Source organism: Mustela erminea, chromosome 15 (genome assembly GCF_009829155.1).
Source record: "Mustela erminea isolate mMusErm1 chromosome 15, mMusErm1.Pri, whole genome shotgun sequence".
In the NCBI taxonomy this organism is placed as follows: domain Eukaryota; kingdom Metazoa; phylum Chordata; class Mammalia; order Carnivora; family Mustelidae; genus Mustela; species Mustela erminea.
Window position 1 is genome coordinate 1523903 of NC_045628.1, and position 24675 is coordinate 1548577.

The 24675-nt window shown below is 59.5% G+C and overlaps 1 long non-coding RNA gene across 1 annotated transcript; it reads left to right on the forward strand.

The window, feature by feature from the left end:
• The first annotated feature begins 144 nt into the window (after window positions 1-144).
• On the forward strand, window positions 145-21647 carry LOC116573942. Its single transcript, XR_004279070.1, has 3 exons — window positions 145-160; window positions 6801-6803; window positions 21586-21647. It is a non-coding gene; the product is annotated as an uncharacterized LOC116573942 (long non-coding RNA).
• The last annotated feature ends 3028 nt before the right edge of the window (window positions 21648-24675 follow it).

Here is a 24675-nt window from a genome sequence, read left to right on the forward strand (position 1 = left end):
TCAGGGGTAGCGTCCAGAGTGGCACTGCGAACACGGCCATGCTCTAAGCCGACTCTGGCGCAGCAGCCACGGATATCTAGGGCACCGGCGCAGCATGGCAGACGCTTCCCTGGGGAAAGGGCACAGACAGGGCTCCGCGGCTGAGCAGAGAGAGAAGAGGGTATGTGCCAATTTCTGTGTTTGTGGCCGGGTGGTCAGGGGGCCCGGCTTCCCGAGCGAGCCCACCTGCTTACTGCAGGGACCCCACAGGAAGCTCAGGCTTCCTACTCAGAAGTCAGGGACACGATGTAAACCCCTACTGAGAGCTGCCCAGCGACACCCAAGCGGGCCCAGTTTGGCAGCTGCTCCGTGAAAATGCCCGGCCCCAGCTGCCCGTGGGGTCCTGAGTCCTGGCCCCACACGTGCCTTCTGCCCTCTGGGCTCCAGTGACGACAGCAGAGACGGGCAGCTTCGCTAACACGCAGCACCTGCCGCATGCAGACGTGGCCTGCTCTCGCCGCAGTCTCGCTCGCCGGTGTCCCAACCCTGCACCGCAGGGACCATGATTATTACTCCCGCCACGGAGGGAGAAACTGAGGCAGGAGACGGGGCGAAGCTTGGCCAAGGCCACACAGAGGTCAGCTCACAGAGTGAGGATTTGGGCCCAAGAAGCGAGGTAACCGCGGCAACCGCGGCAGGAGGTGCCCAACCCCCACGGTGCCCGCTGAGTAGTCCCCAGCTTCCCGTGGGAGCCCCACACCTGGGCCCCGCTGGGGTGACGCCCAGCTCATGGGGGCCAGGGGGCTGGAGGCGTTCAGAGAGACGGGGCTCAAGCGTTCAAAGGTGAGGCTTGGAGGCGAAATGAACTTGAGGCCGAGGGTGCCGAGGAAAGACACGTCTGTGTGTCCGTTGCTGTCTCGCAGGCGCAGCGGGAGGGCCTGGCCCGGAAGCCCGGAGCTGCGGAGCCTGTGAGCCCGGCCTCGCTCACGCTGTCCCGGGAGCTCCTCAGAAAGCCAGACGCACACACACGGCTTTGGGTCTGCAGGGTTTATCTACAAATTGGTCATCCACATGGGATGTAAAACAGTCCCCAAAACAAAATTTTAAGAGGAAAACCTTGTTTTCAACGGATCTTTACAAGGCTCTGTGAAACGCCAAGGTCGGCTGGAGGTCTGCTGCCTGAAGGAGAGCCGGAGGCGGGAGGCACGCACTTCCGCACGGTGGGGGCTCACCGCGCAGCCCAGTGCACAGAGCGCGGTCGCAGGCCTTCGGTGGGACGCACAGGGCCCGCACCATCCCCAGGCCGGGGGCCGTGGCTGCTGGAGGCGCTGGAGACACCAGCAGAAGAGGGACGACACTTCCTTCTGCCCATGATGAGCCCTTGTCCACGATTTCGGGGGGAAGCAGAGAAGCCGCATCCCCTCTGGGAAAGCGACCACACTGGGCCCAGCCACATCCTGGCTGTGCAGTTACAGCCGTCCTTCCGGAGACAGCCTGCAGCAGGGTCTTTGCGCGGGAGAGGCGAGCGCTCAGAAAGGTGAGGCTTAAAGTTCCGCATTTAGGGCGAAAAGCAGGTGATCCCAGGGCCCAGCCGGGAACTGGAGGAGCCCCGGCCAGCGTGTGGGCCGGCCAGAGAACTGCAGCCTCCCCAGACGGAGGGGCTGCCCCTCGCCCGGAGGAGGCCTTCCGCTTCCCGCCCCGGGGCCGGCGTTTTCTGCAGGGACCGCTGTTTCCGAGTTTGGACCCCTCCGGGCAGGTTGTGCTCTGGCCACGCCCCAGCCTCTCAGCATCTGCCCGGGGAGATGCGTCCTCAGGAGAGCACGCCACTCTGCATCAGGGCGCGGGACCTCTAGGGTCCAGACCCGGCGGCCACTGGCTGGCTCATGGCATCACGGCCCCAGTGGGGCCATAACGACCACGCTGAGCCCGGGTGGATGCCGCTGCCCCGTCTGTCCACAGTGATTCTCAGCCACCCTGCCTCCAAGCGCGCAGACCTGCTCCCGCGACGGGTGTGGCGCAGTCTGGGGACGGGGACTTGAGGTCATTGCCGGAGAGACGGGAAGTGGAGAGGGAAGACTGTCCGCGTGTCTGCCGGTTCGCAGGCTGGCTGTGAGCCAGGGGACAGAAGGCTGAGACACTGTTTCTAGGGCCGGGATGGCCAAGACCCAGGTGCCAGCCGTGCTGCTGTGGGGCGGAGTGACAAAGCGGAAATGGAGAGTATCTCAGGGTCAGTGAGGTCTGAAGGGAGTCGGAGGGGAGTCCGTGGGCCTTTTGGCACAAGAAGGCTGTTGCGTGTCGGCAAGCATCCTGAGCTGAGAACTCATGTCCCTTGGTGGCCCAGGCCATCCCGCGGCTTTCTGGCCAGACCAGAAATAATGGGAGACTCAGGGAAGGCAGAGTCCTCCAGGGAAGGACCATCAGGATGGTAGCAGAGCTGAGATTTTGTCGCCAACGACAGGACCCGCCGTGGGTAAACAGCCCAGAGATGGGGCATCAAGCAGGTTTCGTTGCGCAGATAGGCATACCGATGTCCAGATACGTGTAACGCCAAAAAACCCCTTTCAAGGGTTTTTTTCAGGTTGAACAGCTGCTCCACCATCCAAACTGGAGGCCAGCTACCAAAGGCTGTGGTAAGGAGTGTCTTTCCGACAAGTTTGTGGGAGAAGAAATCATCTCAGTAGAGACCACTTTCGGCTCAGGCTCCGCGCATTCACGAAGACAAGAAGGAGACCTGGGCCGTGCCGACTCTCACCCTCCCCGCTCCGGGGAGCACTTGCTGGGCCTCTCCGTGCCGACTCTCACCCTCCCCGCTCCGGGGAGCACTTGCTGGGCCTCTCCGTGCCGACTCTCACCCTTCCCGCTCCGGGGAGCACTTGCTGGGCCTCTCCGTTCCGACTCTCACCCTTCCCGCTCCGGGGAGCACTTGCTGGGCCTCTCCGTGCCGACTCTCACCCTCCCCGCTCCGGGGAGCACTTGCTGGGCCTCTCCGTTCCGACTCTCACCCTTCCCCGCTCCGGGGAGCACTTGCTGGGCCTCTCCGTGCCGACTCTCACCCTTCCCGCTCCGGGGAGCACTTGCTGGGCCTCTCCGTGCCGACTCTCACCCTTCCCGCTCCGGGGAGCACTTGCTGGGCCTCTCCGTGCCGACTCTCACCCTCCCCGCTCCGGGGAGCACTTGCTGGGCCTCTCCGTTCCGACTCTCACCCTTCCCGCTCCGGGGAGCACTTGCTGGGCCTCTCCGTGCCGACTCTCACCCTTCCCGCTCCGGGGAGCACTTGCTGGGCCTCTCCGTGCTGACTCTCACCCTTCCCCGCTCCGGGGAGCACTTGCTGGGCCTCTCTGTGCCTGACTGCGCCCCAGACCCTGGAGAGATGGCCTGGCTGCTGTCCCCTGCCCTCGCGGCAGGATGAACTGAGGGCAAGGGACCAGGCTAACGGGGTCAGCTGCTAATCAGTGGAGGTGTCTGTGGGAGCCTCCGCGGCCCGGGGGTGCTCAGGCAGAGGTGCCGCCTGGGGGAAGAAAATACATTCATTTGGCTTTATGCTATGGACTTGCTTGAGGTCCAACAACATCATTTTCTGTATTTCATAAATACTGTTTTCTTTATTGCCTCACTCAGCAAAAGATTTGAGATGGCTTGAAATGATCCACAAATATGAGAAGATTAAGTAACTGAGGGAGTCCACCTCATTTAGTAAAACTGAGGTAAAATGCATAAACCATTTTATGTAACAGGAGGCTCCTAGAGGGTTGGGTTCATCACGCCGAGTGCAGTCATTAAAAAATATTAAAATATATACATAAGAATATAAACAGCCCATTGTTTCGCCAATCAGATAACCCCACCCACATAAAAATAATTCACACACAACAAAGAAACGCGAACATTATAGAAAAATACAGAATGGAACGTGAAATCCCTCAAAGCCACCATAATTTCCCCCAAATTCCTAGTTCTGCCAAAGTTAACCATAACAATTTCTTGTGTTCCCTTTTAGGAGAAATAAAATAGAAAAGGCAATCTATTTTTTTTAAACTCGCCATCCCTCCGTCATCCGCCATCCAACCTCCATCCGTCCGTCCATCCGTCCATCCCTCCGTCATCCATCCGTCCGTCCATCCGTCCATCCGTCTGTCCATCCGTCCGTCCATCCCTCCGTCCATCCCTCCGTCATCCATCCGTCATCCCTCCGTCCGTCCATCTGTCCATCCCTCCGTCATCCGTCCGTCCATCCCTCCGTCATCCATCCGTCCCACCAATCTTTCCGTCCATCTCTCCATCCACCCATCTGTCCTTCCCATCTCTCCCTCCCTCTCTCCTGCCAACCCTCTATGCCAGGTTTAATTTTAATGAACAATCCAGAAGTCTCTAAGGTTTCAAGAACAGGTGCACGGGGAGATCGTTGGAGCCACGTCTATGTTAGGCCTGATTATTCCTGAGCTCTAACTTCTCCATGATGGGGTTTCAGTAGGAAATGCTCGTACCCAGTCTTCTCAACTTCTCACTGTGTTGTAACAGTTAAGAAAAGGTTGGCAAGGACTGGGATTATTTCTCAAGGAGTCTGTAATCTGAAGGTGTTTTTACGAAAAGTCCTAAGTGGAATTTTAGTTGGCAGCCTCTATTTGTGTGGAATTCTCAGGTGCATGAAGAGTGGGGCCTGTGGCTTCCTTGACTGCGCACATTTTATCCAAGCACAAGGGGTGGGGCATGCCAGGGGAGCCACTCTCCTGTGGGGCATGCCAGGGGAGCCACTCTCCTGTGGGGCATGCCAGGGGAGCCACTCTCCTTTACTCAAAACCCCGTCAGGCTCCACGAGGCCGGGGATGTTGCGTTCGGCATCGGGAGGGTCACACCAACTCAACGTACAGACAAACCAACGGACGTGAGGAGAAGCACGAGGCTGTCTTGAACAGACGAGACTTTGCAAAGCAGGCGGGTGACATCACCTGGGTTGAGACGCCAGTGGAGGTCTAGTTTTGATGGGGCCTAAGTCTCTTTAATAAAGACCTGAAAACTTGCAAACTTACCATTGTGAGTATAATCCCATACAGAGCTTTGGAAGGGCCCGTGGAAGTGAGGGGTCCTGTGCGACGCTTTCCTCACTTCACAGAACGTCAGTCTCCGCCAGGCCCGAGCATCAGGCTCACGCGGCCGTGGGTTCTCGGGGCTTCCTGTGGGGGCCACTCCTCTCCCAGAGCCCGTGTCCCAATATCCGGAGACAATCTGATGGTCCCACCTGGGGGGCCGAGGAGGTGCTACGGGCATATTTCACGCGCAGGACACACCCTGTCCTCTGGACCCACGACGTCCGTGAGGCCGAGGCTGGGAAGCCCTGAGTTACCGGTGGCGACGCGCTCCTACAGAATGCCAAGTTCACCCTGTACTGTGTCCCACCCATAGGGCTCGAAATACCGTATGCGGGGCGACTCACAGACTCCACAGGGTGGACATAAACATTCGGCTGCCCCGTGCCGCGGCCGCCGCCCGCTGGTTCTGGGCTCCCAGGCTCTGAGAGTCACGCCCGCTCAAGCGTCGGGACCAAGGGCACTGTTTCCACCTTGTCCTTTGTACTCGGCTACCAAGTGATATTTGAATCTGCCTCGACGAAATTAATATATTTTAGCGCTTATACCCAAAAATCATTCATCTCGAAATCTGCATCTCTTATAAGTTCATCATCTTCATTCACACTTTGTCACAAAAATTAGGAGTTTAGCTTTTCGAAAATTTCATTTTCCACTTGTCTTTTATTTGCAGCAAGACAGTAAACCAGCAGATTAGCGTTTCTTTCATCACAGCAGAGGAGGACCAACTAGAACGTAATACAATCAAAACAGATTGCTTGGGGAAATAATCCCTTTATTTAAAGGAATTACCAATACGCAGCCGGCTTTCAGAGGGAAACAAAACTGTCACGGAGCTAGCCAGGGTCGGAGAACGCACAGGCAGAATTATGCTCTTCCGCAGTCGCTCTTTCAAATTACAGCGACGCTCGGTCCCTGCGACGGCTCCTTAGCCTGGAGTGAGTTACACTCCGCGCTCACATCGGCGGCTCGTCGTGCCGTCTGACGGTGTAAACGCAAAACACCTTCACCTCATGTGCAACGGAGCCGACAACCCCTGCCTGGCCCGAGTCCAGGCGGCACCACGTGGCCATGCTGGTCCCATGTCGCGTGCACCCGTGACAGCTCTCGCGGCAGGCCCCCCGCGCCGTGCGCCCTCACCTTCTGCTAAAACGCTCCAACTGGCTGGGAGCTGCTTTGGCCACGGGAGCGCACCCGGGTTCTCCTCTCCAAGGTTCGGTGACAGCAGGAAAAGTCTACTGCCACGCGAGGGACAGCCCAGTGGCGCTTTCATGAACGTCGTACGTCCGCATTAAAGTAAGCACACGCTGCCCACTGACATCACGTCTATTTCCAAAACAATTTTAAAACAAATGAAAGCAAAAGCCTGAAACGAATTTGTATGTTTGCTGTCTTGGGGTCATTTTCACTGTATGAATAAAGGAAAAAGGTGAATTGAAGTCATCCCAGGATATTACTTGTAAGAGGTTAAAGTAGGTGCTAAATGGGCAGATTAATTCTGTGGGGAAATGATGTTAAATCTTTCTGAAACCTTGAAATTTCTCAAAAGCATTCTCGCTGCTTTCTTGCGCTGTAGAAATGCAATCGTCGGGCTGGATAATCTGGCGTCTTAAATAACTTTGCACTTAAGCCCCGTCAATTTGATCTTCCAAGGTTAATTGATTATTTCAACAAGCATTCTTGCCAGAGAAGATCTGAGTGCTTACATCTTTTCATTAATTCATGCTGTTTGGTGAGAAGGTGAACATACGAAGGCGCTGTTTGGTTTAACGCTTTCCTGACCCTGCCTCCTCGAGCGCGGAGACGCAGGGCAGGACACAGCCTCGCTCAGCTGAACCGCGGCCCCGTCTGCGCAACGAGCATGCAGACGCAGACCCTCACACCCCACACGCACACCCGGGTTTCCCAAACACAGATGCGCGTGCCCATTTTGTAATAATACAACAATTTCACTTCGACCGCTTCCCTATGGCTGGCGCTCGGCCTTCCCGGAAACACCAGACCATTCATGCGGGACAAAGCCTGCTCTACCAGCGACCACGTTTGTCGTTGACATCTCCTTTCCAAGGGGCAGCCGGAACCCCGGAGGACCACGGCTCACACGGACGGCGGCCCTGCTCACCGGCTGAGCAGCTCGACCTGCTCCAAAGTCAGGATCTCTCTCACGGGCGTCAACACGGCGCGGCAGTAACATGTTTCTTAAACAGACAGAAAGCAGCCCCAGACCTGTGTCTTTCTGAAGTCCCTCTGTGGCGGCAGTTCTGCTTCTGAAAGCAGCATGTCCGGTCCCGATCGCCGGGAGGGCAGGGGACGGCGGACTGCCCCCGCAGCAGAACGCCGCCATCTCCTCTTCCCTCGCTGCCGTTCCTGACCAGGCGGGCTTGGACAGCGCACGGAAGGATGTCCCTTCAGCAGCCAGTCTGGGGCCGGCGGCTCCCCTGCGGCCACCTGCCCCCACGCCCCTCGTGCCAGCTGGCTTCTGGTCCAATGCCTCGGTGGACCCCTGCCCCGCGTGCCTTGGCACAGCCCGTGCGCGCTCCAGGGCGAGGAAGGGGGAGGGAGGCCCGGGGCGGGCAGCGCCGGCAGGGTGGGCACCGCCGGGCAGAGGCCGGGAGCGCAGCCGCGGCTGGCAGGGCTCCCCCGCCCTCCCTCTGTGCGCTTCCAAATGCAAGCAGCCGCACCACCCCGATATTGGAAGGAGCAGGCCACAGCTTTATTTACATGACACAAGAGAGGGACAATAAACAAGCCCTAATCATGGTCATTACCCAAATCATACAGAGCAGTGCTGCTGACCGCTTCTGCGGCTCCGGGGCTAATTTTGTTCCTTTCCTTTCCCTCGATGATAAAAGGGGGGACATGACAGAATCACGAGAGCAACCCAGGGTCCCCAAAATCCACGCACGTGTAAATCAAACACATACGAGGGGCTCGCCGTGCGGCAAATTGGTGCGGGAACAGGCAGGGCCACGCGGCGGAGGCCCCCGGCCCCCGACGTGACAGGTGCGGCTGCCAGCGGCACAGGGACTCCGGCCCGGCAGGAATCCCGGGGTCCAGGAACGTTCCAGCCCGGTAGGAATCCCCGGGTCCGGGAGCGTCAGGGGACTGTTACTAGACAAGTGTAATTAGGATCTACCCTGCTGCTCCTAACAAGCATTTAATTAACTTCCAGGCAGTGTAATTAGCCCCAGACTGCGGCTGATTTCCGTCCTCACCTTCTGCTGACGCGTGGCCTGCACGAAGGCGTCCGGCCCGCTGACAGCCTCATGGCTAGTGTTGGCGGTGGGCAGACTCTCCAGCCTCTGGGAAGACGCAGCCCGGTGATGAGGTAAAAGACGCCAGAACACGGCCGGCCGGGTCCCGGGGAGTCCCAGAAGTTCGCAGACCCCCAGGCAGACGCAAGGCTGTTTACCAGGAGGGGAAGGACGGTCAGCTCTTGACTTTGCCGGCTTAGGTGCCACGAAGGCAAAGACGTCCCAGCAGCAAACCCAGGGCTCCCCTCTGTGCTGGGCTTTGCCACCCACGGCACCGGGGTGTCTCTTTTCCCAACAAACCGGGTGGTGTCTGCCTGGCCATCTTCTCCCGGAGGACACGGTGTCTGACAGACGCCCTGGCTGACCCCTGCCTGTCGTGATGATACAGAGAATGGAGGGCAGGGCCCAGGCCCCGGGGGCCCCGGGAGCCACCACCTCTTTCCAGACGCTGCCTCTCGGGGTGCACACCGTGTAGCCTGCTCCGCGGTGCCCCGGCCTTCCCCCACCAAGGGCAGCAGCACCTGTTGTGCTGCCCTGGGCCCGAGGCGTCGGCTGGGGCAGGGGGAGAGGTCCAACAGGCCACGCTCAGCCCTGAGAGGACACGTGCTGGCCAGCGAATTCTGTTTGCACACCCCCTCAACGGTGGCCCTTTCCCCAGCAAGCGAAAGACGGAGGCGGCTGCAGCGTCTGTGGGCCCATGACTGTGGTCCGTCCGCATGACGGAATATTCCTCAGCCCCGGAGAGGACGGTCCACACGGATGGGCAGACGCAGGAAGACGGCACACACATGGGGTCCCTAGAGTCCTCAGCCCCATGGGCAGGAGGCAGCACGGTGGGTGCTGGGGGCAGGGCAGTGAGCGTCCAGTGGACACAGAGACCTGGTCTGGGAGGAGGAGAAGGTTCTGGAGATAGTGTGGTGGCTGCACCGTGGCCTGAATGTGCTCCATGCTCCTGAGTTAGGGGGCTCACGGAGTCCATGGTCTGTGCAATTTGCCGCAGTAGAAAGGGAATCGGTTCTTCATCTTCTACCATGTGTGCCCGGGAGCACATTGGGGCACTCAGGGGAGCTCTGTTACTTTCTCCCGGAAGCCTCCCACATCCCACGCACCAAGGCCAGACCTCTCCATCTGGGCCATTGCACCATGGGGACAGCCTGAAGCTCCTTGAGTACGTGCTGTGCTTGTGGTTACAGGTGGCTGGGGGACAAGGGGCTTGCTCTCAAGTCCTGGAGGTGCGTCTGTGCCGTAGGCCCCTTCAGATGGGACACACGGCTCAGCTCCTGTGGCTGCTACAGCCGCCCTGGGGGAGGGGGCTGTGCCTCTGTCCAGCCTCACGGCCCCGGCCTCCGTCCTCAGCAAGTGCTCCCCTCCAGCCAGTCGGCCAGCGGCTCTCAGGCGGGGCTGCACCCACAGCCCGCTCCCTGCGGCCCTCGGAGCTCCCACAATCTCATGCGTGTGTTGCAGCCCCCACGGCGTCCACACCATCCCAGGCGCAGTGTGTTGGATGGCGAGAGGGGCCGGGCCTGGAAACCGCACGCGGAGGCCCGAGGTTGGGCTCCCGTGGAGTGAGAGTCGGGAGGGGGCTGAGAGGACAGTGTTGGGCCCAAGTGGGTGTCGGTGACAGAGCGCCACGGGCAGAGGGAGCAGCAGATGCAAAGGCCCTGAGGTTGGGTGACTTGCCTGGAGCTACGGAGCAGGGGTTCCCGGCTGTCTCTGCTCAGGCCCCAGACGCACCGCCATGACGGTGTGTCGTGTCCACTCCGGTTCTCTCTTCTCCCTGTCCAGGGCGGCCGGGGAGCCTTGTGCCACCCGCCTGCTCCTCTTTGGGCAAGACCTTGACTCCTAATCATGTGCAAAACCACCTGAGGATGCGGGTGGCTTTTCCATTCACTTCCACGCTGGCGAGGGTGATGCGGCAGTCGGGGCACGTGCACTGACCCTCAGGGCACAGGACATGCCACCCTTGCGCTGCCTGATCTTCCATCGTGTGGGTTTCCATGAACACGTTATTTTTCGCTATTTCTGGAACAGCGTCATTACTATCTTGTATTTGCCCCAAAGAAGAGAGCGTCAAATGGTGAGCACCTCCAGGGCTGGCATGGACTGGGACACAGTAGGGAAACCTGCCTGTGATGTGGACACTGGGGCCACTTCAGGTGGAAGCTGGGGGGTGGACATGCTCATCTGTCGGGGGAACCTGCCTCCGCTCCTCCGTGGCTTCCTTCAGACCTGGAACGGCGGCTCCATGCGGCCCCATGGGCGGCCACAGCCACGACCCCCCCGATAGCTCCCAAGCTGCAAAGCCAGACACACGCCCGCAAGCCTCAAACACCAGCTCATGCACTTAAAAATGAAGAAGTGGCTGTCCGTCCTCCTCTTGGCTTTTGGAGGAGAGAGAGAACCCCCAAACAAACTGGACAGAAGGGGCTGGTGGACCTGCCTGCCCACCTCCCGTTTCTCCCGGGCCCCCGCACCGATGTGAACTGACCCATGCCCGTCCCCTCCCCCTGCCCGGGCTTCCGTCATGGTGTTACGACCTATCGTGCACCTGCTTCGTATCTGGCTGTTGCCCCACCCCCCCGCCTGCTGGAGGGCCCCGTGTCTGCTTTATCTGCGGTTCCTGACACCGTGTGCCGGATGCTCGATCAATATCTAGTAGATGAGTAAAGAAGGAATTCACTCCCCACACTGACATCAGGGATTAGGAAAAAATAAATCAAAAACAGGAACATCCTAAGTATGTTTTGAGTGCGACATTAACTCAATCTGTGTTTTTAAGTAAGCTCTACACCCAACGTGAGGCTTGAACTCATGACCCTGAGACCAAGAGTCCCAGGCTCTTCTGCCGGAGCCGGCCGGGGGCCCCAATTCCGTCAACCTATTGTTCTTGTCTGCTGAATTTTACAATGGGAACCAATGTTCAGAGGAACGGCCGTGAATACTGGAAAAGTCAATTTAATTGATTCGTGGAATCAACATGCTCCCCACGCTTGCTGTGTCCCTGGCATCGGGGGAGCAGAAGCAGGTACGGCGCCGTCTCTCGAGCAGCTTAGGAGGCACCTGCCGGTGCAGGCTGCGGATCCCTCATAAGAAGGAGCGCAGGGAGGGCTCTGAAGGAGAGGACCCCGTCCTCACGCAAGGTGCCTACATTGCCGCGGACCCCGCACACTCGGCAGCACGAGCCTCCCCCCCAGACTCAGCCTCCGGAGGCGTCTCGGCCGCTCCCCCGTGCCAAGCCCTCACGTCACCGTGCACCCAACCTTCCCTGTTCGAGGACATCCTAGAAGGAACACTTCAGCAGAAAGGCGCAAAATGACCCCAGCGAGAAACGAAATTGTGCAGAACAGAGCCACATGCAGAGAATTCAGTGTTTGTCCCTCTGTGGGGGACAGACACCAGCACTGGCGCCTGTCACTCGACGTGCAGAAAGGAAACATCACTGAAAACATTGTCGTTTGTGTGCATAAAAATGAACTTGGGCAAATAGGAAAGAGTGCTTTCTCCTCGTTTCCTACCCCAGCCTTTCCGCCGTGGATTTCTAGCCCTTCCTCAGAGCACCTCCGCGAAAGGCAGAGAGACAGGGGAAGTCGCGGGATTTCCTGCTTTGTCGCAGGAGGTCCAGGAGCCTGTGCCTGCTGGGGACGACAGAGCGCAGGTCGCTCCGTGGTCGTGGGTGGCGAGGACACTGCTCCTTCCCCACGATGGGGACACACGCGGCAAGGAGTCCCGGGCGGGGGGCTTCCGGATCCCAGGACGGGCCGGGCACGTCTGCTGACCTGATGTGGGGTAGCGGCTAGATGGACCGGGACATCACAGTCAAAGCCCCGTAGAGGCCTCAATAATGAGTCGGGGGCTCCAGGGGCTCAGTCAGTCACGCATCTACCTTCGGCTCGGGTCATGATCTCCGGGTCCTGGGATCGAGCGCCGCGTCGGCTCCCTGCTCGGCGGGACCCTGCTTCCCTCTGCTCCTCCCCCCCCTTACTCAAATAAATCAATAAAATCTTTAAGAAAACGCCCAAAGATGCACATGGTCTCATCCGTCTCACACACGTCCACACATATGAACACACACACACTCACACACTCAGATGTTTAAACACAAAACCCGCGATCCAGAAACCTGACTGTTTCTCCTCAAACATGTATTTTCCATTCTGTTGTGCTGTGATGTATGGGATGGCGAGTTCACCGTCAGAAGACCTCGAGCTGCTAAATGACTTAAGGTCGGATGGTCCGGAGCTTCGGACCCAGGTTTTCTGAAGACGCTCTGAGAAGGGCTAAGGCGGTGGAGCCCCTGAGCCTCCGCTCTGCCGGAGCAGCCGCCGGGCGCCCGCTTCCACACGGCGGCTCCAAGGGCTATTCCCCTCGACACCCCTGATCTTTCCGAATCCTCTTATGTGTAAAGATATTAAAGCCAGACCAAAGACGCTGCCTGCCGTGATGGGGGTGATCTCCTCCGAGGTGGTGGCGGCAGAGGGGTGCTGCTGTGTGTGGACACGTCCTCTCTCACGGGGTGGAGGCCACGGGTCAGATCAAGGTGTCAGCAGGGCTGGCTCCTTCTGAAGCCGCGAGGGTCGATCTGCGTCAGGTTCTCTGCCGGCTGCTGGTAGTTTCTGGTGGTCCCTGGTATTCCTTGGCTTGTAAAAGCTCACCCACCTCTGCCTGCACACCCTCACCTTCTCTCTGTTCCTCTACTGCGTAAGGACTCCAGTCAGAACGGGTGAGCATCGGGATTTACAAGGGCGCCTGCATCTTAATCTGACCGTCTGCTATGACTGTTCCAAATAAGGTCAGTCTCATTCACAGGCACTAGGGGCTTAGGACTTCAACGTCTTCACGGGGTCCGTGAGAGCCGGCCTCTCTGTCCATTCCTGGAGGGCTGTGGTGCAAAGTTTCCTCGAGACTCTGGGTTTTCAGATTATTTCAAGATAAGGACTTACAATGATTGCAATTTCATTTTGGGGACTATGAAGCTTCTCTAGATTCTCTGCTATCAAAATGCCACGCTGCCTAGGATCCTGCAGCTTGGTGGGCGGGTGGGTGGGCGGTGGGCACCCCTGTGGCCCAAGAGGCAGCAAGAGGACAGCGTTGGCTCCCTGTCGCCACACCACCAAGGAACCGTCACCAAACCTGCCAGGGAGGCAGCTTCTTGCTGAGGTGTGGATGGAAGGGTTGGGATACTGGTCGGCAGAAAACGCTCTGGAATTCAGCCACAGGCTGACCCCGGCAGTGCTGACCGGAAAGATGGGGGTCTCTGAGTCAGCTTCCACAGCGCGTCATGGGGACCGGATGGTGAGAACAGCCTGTGCCCGTCCACATGGAAGATAACCATGGCAGACGCTCGCACGTGCTGTCGTTAGGTCAGCAACAAGGTCCGTCTCTCTTTTCATGCTTTCTCACGGACACTCAGGCTGTCCTGAACATCGCCTGACCTTTCCCACACGTGGTAGATAAATAGTACGGAAACGTGTCACGTGCCTGTCGTGTCTGGCCCTTGCTGAACTTGAGTGTGAACGAAGATCTTGTGACCCGATGGACTCGTGTGACCTCCTCGCTCTGCCTTCTGAAATCACAGCCGTTTTATTATGCTTTTCCTCACAGTGAACCAACGGGAAAGGTGAAACACTGTGCCGAGGGAGCTGGGCTCGACACTTCACCTCGCAGTTGTTACTGTGCTGGTTACGGTACGTGACAGATGACCGGGGGAGGGGACGTCCGAAGAAGGGCATAGAATGGGGGACACTTCACAAAGTCAAGATGTTCTGCGGTTTGTGGGGTGGCGTGTGGCCACGGGGGCTCTGCGGGGCTGGCCGGGAGGAAACACGGGGGCTGCGGGGGCGCCGGCTCTTTCCTCCACGCTCCACCCGGAGATTTCCCGTGCACACTTCCCTAGCGAGCAGCCACGATTCTCCCCGCAGTGGCGAGGTCTGCTTCCTTTTGGCGAGAGCACACACGTGCTGGTGCGTGTTGTCCGCGCACCGTGGAGCGAGCCGTCCTCGTCATCACAGGGCTGTCACACAGGCGTGTGTCACACAGGGGTGATCCTCGTCACACAGGGGTGTGTCGGCACCACCAGCAGAAACGGAAGGAGCCGGTCCCACGGGTGCTTCTGTCAGGTCGGCCGACGGCCGCTCCCGGGAGGGTTGTGGGCTGAGCACCGGGGAGGGAGTCCTCGCACGTGCGGGAGACAGGAGCTGCCCGAGGTGAAGATGGGCGGACCCCGCGGCCGTGTGTGCTCGCAGCCAGGCTGCCCACGCTCCGCACTGTGATGGAGACCCTGTGCGCTGCGGGCTCGCGGGTTGGTAGCTCGCGTAGGAAGTGACCTCAGCACTTCCGGGAGGGCTGGGTGTGGCCGGGGGCCAACGCGAGGACACCCCCTCCAGCCCGCCCCCTGCTGCCCCTTGAACACACACCTTGTGCAAACGTCACTTTCTGGGAAGAAAGAACACAGCCATGGAGACCGGATCACGAGTGGCCGTGTCCCCGATGAAGTGGGGTGCGTCCACAGGCCCGTCTACACTGACTGCGGGACTTCACCTGCCAGGTGACCGTCCTGCACCCGCATACACCCCCCAGGGAGAGAACGGCCTGGGAGTTTCTATCCACACTCGGGGTGTCCCTCCAGGAGGAATGATGTCACCATGTGGTTCAATGTCCCTTTCAGGGACACCGGTAGGTGGCCAGCTTGAGTGTCCGCCCAGTGGCTGCTAGAGGATGGGCACAACCAGCAGAGTTTCTGTTGTTCTGCTGGACATAAATGGCATCTTGCGTAAGGCCCAAAAGGAAGACCCCGCGTCATGTGTGGCCTTGATATCTGGTGCTGCTGGGGCGGTCTCAGGCGGCCTCACGGCAGGCCCCCTCCCAGCTCTGCAACCCGGGATAAGGTCCCCCAGCCAAGCAGACCTCCTTATCACGGGGACCAGGCCCAGCACCTGCTTCATCCTGAGTGGTGGGCTTCAGCTCCCTGCCAGCCCGTGGACTCATTCCAGCAAGGCAGCCGCGAGCTCCCGGAGGAGCCAGGGCAACCCCCGCTCCAGCGGTGTCTGCTCACCCCGTCCGACGGAGGGGCCCCGAGCGGCCCGGCCTGGGGAGTGCGGTCCCCTCCCTGGGCTGAATGTGTGTCACTCCGGCCTGCTGTCCAGCTCCCCTGCCCCGCCTCATCAGGGTCCGGCCACCCCCGTAACCTGCGGGCGGAATCCTTACCAGGAACAGAGCCGGGGAGGCAGGCAGCTCTCGGGCAGCGGTCCGGGCTTGGTAGCAGGACCAAGGACTGTTGGCGGATAAGCAGCTCGCGCCACGGGGCACGGCTGGCGCTGGAAGAGGTTGTGGCCCGGGGAAGGACGCGGTATTTATCACGCTGTTCGGGACGTGCTCTGCTGCTGGCTCTGCGTCCCAGCTCCCTCCCGCTCACCTTCTCCAGATTAACATTCTGAAACGGGGTGCACCCAACAGTCCACCAACAAGGGCTCCTCGAGGAACGGAAGGCAACGGCCCGGGCCCAGCCCGCTCCCAGCCTACAGGCGAGAGGAGGGTGCACGGCTGTGGACACCGAGGAGGGCCCTGCGGGGTTGGAGAAGAGCCGGACGTGCAAAAATCCCATTTGTCACTGCACAGCCGTGCCGGGTCGGAAAGGAGCTCAGGCCCAAACCAGGAAGAGACGGGTCTGGGGTCAATGGGCCCAGTTGTCCTTTTAGAACTTATGCTAAAACACCGGAAACGCTCTCACTGTTCGTGACGGCTGAAACAAGGGTGTTGACGTCAGCCACCGCGACAGTGTGAGGGAAACACTCCGAACACATACTGGTTTCTTTCTTCCTAATGGACGCACCAAGAGGGGCCGGAACAGCCTGACGGCCGGCGGAGTGGGTGCGGCCTGCCGGCCAGCCGCCCAGCACCCACGCCACCCACACGGCTCTGCCCTGTCTGCTCCCCCGGGGGGTCCTCTCACCACAGACGTTTCCCTCACGGCGGGCCCGCGGCTGCGCGACTCGAGTCCCCAACAAGGTGGAGCCTGTCCATGTGTCTGGGTCCACTGCAGTCTACACCGGCCCTACCCAGCTCGGTCCCACCACTTGTCCGTCCACACCGGCCCCACCCAGCTTGGTCGGCCCACAGGGCCATCTACACGGCCCTGGCCTGGGGCCTCCAAGCCGCACGTCAGGTCCCTCTGTAGCCTCTAGCTTCATCCCGTCCACGGGTTCGCCGCCGGACCCAGGGCGGCGGCGCGGCCACCCACCGTGCTGTCCACGCGGGCCAGCCGGGGTCCTGCCGTGGCCGGTCGCAGACCTCGGTGCACGCGTGTTGCCACCAAAGGGCCGGCAGCCACTGTGTGCTTTGTGCCGAGCTGTGTTCCTGGGGAGCTGGTGTTACTCAGAGAGCGCCGGACGCGAAATGCGTGCGTGTTGGAGTCCTGGGCGGAGGACCGTCTGCGAAAGCACACGGGTCACGGACGTGGACGTCTGTGTGGCCGTGGGCACGTGTGCGTGCGTGTGCGTGTGGTCTGTGTGCAGAGAGGCCGACCGGACCGAGAGGGCGAATCTTTATTTCCTGGGCGGCTACTCGGGAAATTTCTTTCTTTTCTTTCTTCCCTTCCCTTCCCCCCTCCTTCCTTCTTCTTTTTTTTTTTTTTTTTACCATATAGACATCTGTCTTTTTTTTTTCTTGGCAACAAGCTTATCTTACTTCTACAATCAGAAAAAATCCTATAAATATATGTAGATGATGCAATTTTTTTTGCAAAAGTTTTCATCCAATTCCTGAAAGAAAAGAGACCGGGCTTAACGTCCCGTTAACCCCCCCGCGAGCAGACAGCCACAGACACTCCGTCCCCACGTGAAGGGGGATGGAAGGTCGCCGGGCTGGGAGCTTGACCCCGGGACCCGCGGCGCCTCCAGAGAAGAAGAGCGCGGTCACGTGATTGCCACTGTTCGGAGCACAGCCCAGGCCAGTACGGCCATCGACTTCGTACTTTTCTGTCAATTGACTTCAAATCGGCTCACTTCTCATATTTAGCCGGGCAACAATAATGCGGAAATCTTGGGTTTGATGTGCTAGTTTTAGCGTTTTCTCTCCCAGTCTAGGTTAGAATAAACACACGGCCATTAAAATAAAATGCTCCTTCTGGTATCAGCTCAGATCCCTGCGGCCTTGGGAGAAACATGCAGAACCAGCAGGAACGGGTCTGTGGGAGACGCACGGTTTGGTGAGTGAGCCAAGGCCTGGCTGAGGGTGCGGGGAGTGGCGCGCGGGGTCCCAGCACGGACCCAGCGCTGAGACCCAGTCCGGGAGGGAGACACCACCACAGCAATGCTCAGAAATTGGGGCATTTGGGTTAGATTACAGATTTTTTCTTGATGAATGCAGTTAGCCCATACCTAGTTTTTGTTTTTGAGAAATGCTATTAGAAGTCTTTGTAAGATGTGTGGGGATATTGTCCTGCCTTGGCGAACCTAGAACAGGCGTAGGAACTGGTGCTCCTTTGCTGGTTCTGGATTGTGCACGTTTGTCGGTCGTCCGGAATATCAGTCCTCGTGATGAAATGGCAAAGCTGTGTATGGGAGCACACATGCCTTCCTCGCCTGGGGCCGGCCAGGAGCCAGCAATGGGGGACGTGGGCACCCCCCCACCCCGGAAGAGCAGAAGAAGTGAGCCCTGGTCACCAGCTGAGCTGGGCACCTGGCTGGACCCCGCGGACACACAGCGTCGGGACCCAGAGGCGCAGTGGAAGGCAGTAGGAGAGCCAAGCGCACCGTTGTCCCTCTCCTGCTCCTCCGCCGCCCCCCGCCCGGGAAGGGAAGTCGCACCCCAGAGCCAGCGGACCGGGCACGCGCGGCCTTGCAGGTCAGCGTTGTTCTCGGCTGGAGGCAGAAGAAAGGTGTGCGGGTGTGACGGGCTCCCGGCCACGTTTCTGCCCTGCAGACCCGATGGGCACGAAGGTGACGGGAGCACATGGACACGCACGCAGGGTGACCTGGCAAGACCCTACCCGTTTCCGCTCCTGGGACTTCACGCCGCAAGCGCTCGTGCAGTCTGTGCCCGCATGAGCGTGTGCGCCGCCGGGCTGTTGGCACAAACGGGAAGTGACTCACTGCCAAAGGCGGTCAGAAGTAACTCAAATGTCCCACCGTCCTTGTTGGTGAAAAAATAAACTACGAAACCGTTAGCGCAAGAAAACAGGACGGGTCTGTGAAAGGGGGGAGGAGGAGGAGGCATCTGCGCGGATCTGGGGCGAGAGCGGCCGCTGGTCACTCGGTGGGAGCCGGGCTGTGGAACTGCAGGAAGGGCGTCGTCTAAGACACGTCTAAGTCCGTTAGTCTAAGACACAACAGGGCAGGATCGGAAATAGAGACACGGCCAGCGGCACCGCCCTCGGGCCGTCCACGGCAAGGACCCCGGGACACCAGCCGCAGGGGCCATGCGCGCCCAGGGAAGAAGGCTTCCTGCGCTTCTGGTTCTAGGCCTTATCTGAGGGATCTTATAGTCCACGCTTTCTCCGTCTGCGAGGAAGTTACCGGTGTCGGCTTCAGAGAGAAACGGCGTGTGTGCCCGACGCCTGTGCCCGAAGGGGAAGAGGAACATGCTTGCTGTTTCCAGCCATCTCGGCCACCGAGGACCACAGAGCGCTCCCGAGGTAAAACTGACGGTGAGGGGCACCCGGGGGGCTCCGTAGCGACGAGTCTGTCTTGGGCTCAGGTCGTGATCTCGGGGTCCTGGGATGGAGCCCCACGGCCGGGCTTTCGGCTCGGCAGGGAGGCTGCTTCCCTTCCTCTCTGCCCCTCCCCTGCTCATGTTCTCTCTCGCGCGCGAATAAAGAAAAATCTTAAAAAAACAAACTGGTGGTAAAGTTGGGCACATGCCTGCTAAGTCGTTAAGCGCATGTGCCTTCTCCTTCTTTGGCGCGGCCTTTCCTCAGTCTTCTCGATTTGTTCAAGGACTGAAACAGTGAAGAGCTTCCCCCCTCTGGGCCCTGGCTCTCGCTTCTCCCTCCTCCTCCTCTTCAATTTCTTTCTTCTTCGGGTGGTTCTACGATGGAGCCTTCTCTGAAGGGAAGAACAGAATTCTCTGCGGAGGGACAGTGGCCGTGACCCCGGCGGGGATCCACTGTAGCCCTCGGGGCAGGGGCCGTGGGAGCGGCGCCTCGAGATTAGCTGCACTGAGCTCTGACGGCCTGGGGCGTGGTGGGTGCCAGGCCCACGGCAGCCTGAACGCAGATGCCGCCCCGGCAGGGAACCCTCCTGGCTCCATGGGGACACGCTGGCCCGGGCACCCCCACCTCGGATCAGGCTGGGATGGCCACAAGCCCTCCCCGAGATAGCTGCCCCTGGGTTTCAGGAAATGGTGACAGGGGACGGCTCGGCCACACCTCCCGCCCATGAGTCACCTCTGGGGAGAGCTGTCCCCGAGCAGAGGCGAGCACTGCCATGCTCTGTGCCCAGACTTGAGGTTACAGGGTAGCGAGGCCAAGGGGCCAGAGCCCTCCTCTACGACGGACACTGCTGTGCGGGGAGAAGTCGGAGTCCGAAGCGTCGAGAACTGGAAACAGGAGAGCAGGTGCTGTAATCTAGAAGCATTTTCACTATTTTGTTTACATGGAAGTTTAGTGAAGCAGAAATCAGTAAAAAAGACCGTGAAAACATGAAGAAAGAGACCTTCTGGAAAATCGGAAACAGCAGCACACGGCAGGTAGGCGGGCATTACGGAAAACCACGGGCGTCCCATGAGGGCCACCGTGAGCTAGAAACAGGAGTGGAAGCGGCACTCCCTACAGAACAAGCTTCTCGGGGCACCAGGTGGGGACTCCAGAAGAACTGGTCGGGAGGGCGAGTGTCACCCTGGCTGGGATCTGGAGAGCGCAGCCTCGGAAAATTGTACTACAATCAAACGTATCAAATTCTATAACCGGCAATTTTAAATGGTGCATTCCAAATTGATACATTCTACACAAATAAAAGGACCTGATTTCGGGCTTTGAGCGCAGCCGTCTGCCTCTGTTTGCCGTGCAGCCGTCTGACTCCCTAAAAAGCTCGGAGCCTTTTTCCCTCGTGCACCTGCCTACCTTGGAAAATGCCAGCGGCTCTCGTCAGCAGCTCTGTGTGCCGCCCGGGCTGCGGTCCCCCGACAGCACCGGGCAGAGCAGGTGGTGGCCAGGAGGGTGGGGCCAATGCCCCCCCCACCAGGAAGGGTGCGGGAGCCAGACCGCCCCGGGCCTTGGCAGCCCTCCCAGGGAAGGGTCCCCTTGCTGGGCGGCTCTCCACATCGTGTGACAGGTGGTGCCCCCGGTGTGGCCGTTATTGCTGACGGACGGGGCGGCCCGGACCCCAGGCGGGACTCATCGCCTCCATCTTGGGCCAGTGCTCCCCGGGATGAACCCCCCTTTGAAGTCGGCGTCACAGAGCAGGGAGCAAGTCTCACAGGTATGGAACAGCACGATATTGTGGGCGTGCCCATTAATCTTCAGTCTACAGACCTTAGCAAAGCTGCTGGAGCCCTCTGGCCCTCACTTTCCCATCTGGAGAATGGGCGGATCCTGGTGTTCCCTCCCGAAGCTGTGAGGGCACCTGTCAGGGGCTCGGGACGCGCTGGTCCCGCAGCTTAGCGGCTGGGACCCCCAGAAACCAGCCGGTGCCCAGACACTTCATGGGGCTCTCCGTGCTGGTCTGACTGGAGCTGTGACCCCCTCACCCAGGGCACACCTGCCTCAGGCACTCACTGTCCCGGGCCTGTTCCACTTGCCCTTCCTCTCCGCAGGATCCGCCTCCTCTGTGGGCTACAGGATCATGGGGGCCGCCCCTGGGCCTATTTTCTATTCCTTCTGTGCACGCCGTCTCTCCCCTTAAGGCAGACATGCTGGTGTATGTCCCTGGGGCTCCTCCCTCCTTGCCCGCCTGGCAGAGTGCGGTGCCCACTGACGGATGGGGTCGTCCCGTCCAGAGGGACAACTAAAGGGGGAATCAGGACGAATTCAGGCTGAGGTGGAGACGGAGAATGCACGTCCCGGGGAATGTTCTAGAAAAGACTGGGGATGAGGGACTGAGGTTTAGGCGCAGGAGTGGGCCAGGCTGGGAAGATGGGCAGTGGGGCGAGGGGGCAGGCGAGGCCTCCAGCTGGAGCTGAGCCCAGGCTCAGCCCAAAGCCTTCTCCACCTGTCCTTGTGAAAGTCTGTGTACTATACGTTTACTTTAGGAAATATTGAGTAGGCATTTGGAGAGGACGCGAGAACGTGCCAGTGCGTGGAGAGAGGGCCCCAGGGAGGGGGGACGGCACCGCAGCAGACTCCCGGCTGAGTGGGGGCCCGGCGCGGGGCTCCGTCCCACGACCCTGCGTTCACGCCCCGGGCAGAGCCCAGGAGTCTGACGCTGAAGAGACGGAGCCTCCCGGGTGCCCGTGGTGAGCATTTTCAGCCGCAGCATCTCCGCGGGTTGAGAAGCCCACGGGAGGAAGGGAGGACGCGCCGCCGGCAGACGCGGCACGAGCAACGCCGCGGGGAGCGCTGGCCGATCGCGCGCCCAGGGAGGTCCGAGCGGCGCCGTTGTGGTGGGAAGCGGTGACTCTCCGTCCCTGTCCCTCTCTGCGGTGGGCGGTGATCGTGGGGCCGACACCGTGGGAAGAGCCACGGCTGTGGGCCGGGACGTGTCCACGCCGCACTGGACGCAATTCAGCGGCCCCGCGTGGGTCTGCGTGGGCACGTGGGTGCCTCGCGCACGACCGGTGACGGCTGGTGACACAGCACCATCAGGATCGCCTGCTTCCACAGCCGCGTGTTCGCACGCTTCCTCTGCTCCTCTCCCCGGTCGCGGAGAACGAAGAGTACTTGGGATTCCGGCGCACGGTTACCTCTGCCTCCGCCACCCTCTGCTTCCAGAGACGCTGCCCACAGTGGCGGTTAACGCCTTTTCGCTTATTTTGGCACCGACGGAAGGTCCCTGAGCTGAGGACAACCTCGCCCGTCTGAGCTACGGAGCAGAGCGGTCACTTCCGCTCGTGGAACAAGATGTGAGGACAGGATTCCCACAGACCCGCAGTCGAGCCCCATGACAAGATCTGTCTTCCAAAGTGTCACCCCCGAGTGTGAGTCCTTGCCGAGGAGGGACGTTTCCGGACTGGAATCGGCCATGAACACTTCAGCAGGTGCGTTCCTTGCAGAAAGGTCTTATTTGACTTTCCGGATCTTTCCTGCGGACTAGGAGACTCAGGGTTGGATCAACGGCACCAATCGCTAAGTCCAGGGACGTCGGGCAACTGTCTGAGAAACCGGTTTCCAGGGAGCAACGGGGGTCCGCCAAGACGGCCCCTTCCTTTCCTTCCAAGCGAATGACTGCTCTCCAGTGAGGGAGCCGCCGGTTCAGAGGGGACACGAGTAGAAAGGGGCACCCACCCCAGGGTCGATAGGTGGCAGGTTTAGACCTAGATCCTAGAGCTGTTCTCAAAGCCAGTGGGGCTCTGTTGGGGAGCCCCTAAATGCCCACACAGTGTCACTGAGGGGAGACCCCACCCAGCCAGCAGCAGCTTCACTGAGGGTCCGCTAGAAAGGCACATTCCCAGGCCCCACTCCGGCCACACTGCGTCTGACATGCTGGGGTGAGGCCGGCGATCTGTGTGGACGAGTCAGTCTCCTGCCAGCTCAGCCGTGGGCACCCCCACTCCCATGCGCCCTCACTTGTCCCCTCACAGCAAGGAAGGCTTGCGATTGTCTCATTTAAATAATCGTGCTCGGCGGAGGGGCTCCGCCGGCATCCGGGGGGCTCCCAGAGAGCCTCACGTAGACACAGGCCCCAGGGAAGCCGTTCTGGCTGCCGGCGGGTGTGCCTGTCTTGTCTGGGAGTGCGTGCCCCTGCCCGCCTTCCCCTGCTCACAGGCAAGACACAGAGTTTTCCTGATTTCTCCACGCTCCCCACAGGGGAGGACTCGAGCAAAGACTGAGAAACACGATGTCAGGGGAAGCCAAGGCACACCCAGAAACCTCTCCCTGCCTACACTTGGCTGCTAAAATGTCACCCGAGGCTGGGTGTTCACAAGAAGACATAAAATTAGTTCTTCAAGGCCAAACCCAGGGCTGAGCCTCCCCCTCACAGCGGATCTGATAATGTCCCCAGGCACGCCAGAGGATGCGGCATGTGGGTTGCTATGGTGACGGGAGGCGAGGAGACAGAATTTGGAGGAGGACCGTAACATGTTGGAAGTAGAGACAGGCTTCCCAGGAGCCAAGCGCGCTCGGTCAGAACGCGGGCGGGGGCCACCAGCCTGCCCTTGTGCTGCTCTCCTCATACCCCGGAGCAGAGTCCCCTGGTTTTTGGTTCTGCTACAATCTCAGGACCCCGAAAGTCCAAAGCCACGGACAAGGGTCTCCATCCCGGGGCCTCCTGGGCCGTGGGCGAGCTCCACGGCACACCTCGCGGTCCGCGCTTGTGCGGGACGGAGCCCGGGTCCGCGCTGGGGCTCCCGGAGCCGACGCCGACACCCCAGGTCTGCTCGCTTGCACGCCGCATCCCAGTGCGATCGCAGTGTTTCGAGAGGACTGTCACTCACGAAGCATGAAATTACATTTAATCACAAACCTAATGTAAATGAATGTAATCAGGTAATTAGAATGTGTGGTGGCGTGATATTTACAACATGTAGTGATGCACTTATCATGTTGTGTAAAATTATGTTAAAAATTGAACTTTGTAAAAAAAGGCCCTGTTCAGCGAAAGCAGATGATTCTGAAGTTCAGCGTCTTGATCGTTTCAACATTTCATTTATGAAACGCTGTGTTTAGCCAATACTTTTAACAATTTGCTAAATATGTTTTGTAAAAATCAAACAATTTCATAGTTAGTGGAGTGCTGAAAACGCCTAGGACCTATTCTCTTGGCTGCATATAGCTCCAACAGCTGAAACCAGTTTAAAAAGATGCTTCATTACAAATCATTGAAAATAGGAATTCAGAACAGAAATGCTGACACGATCCTTTATTGCAAATGAGGGCCTTACGCGCCACCAGATTCCTGAATGTGACCAAATGACAAAATCCGACGTGACTACTTGGGCAGAGACGGCGTAGACCGTGCTGCTCGCGGGGGGCCTGTCTACACAGTTGTGATTCACTCCCGTCCTAGCCCAGCGACCCGACAGGCGCTGCACCTGCTTCTGCGAGTGAGCCCTGCAAACATCCCGGCACGGGGCGGGGCTTCCGGGAACTGCTGGCCGCGCAGAGGGCCCCGGGGCCGTCCCGAGGTGCCCCACGGGGAGGCGCTGAGGGACCCGCGTCTCTGGCCTCCCTCCTTTCCCAGCCAGAGCACCTTTGCACCCACCTGCTTTATCTCGAGAATCCTGTGACTTTTCACGGGAAGAAAGATGCTGAACATGTTTGGAAATGG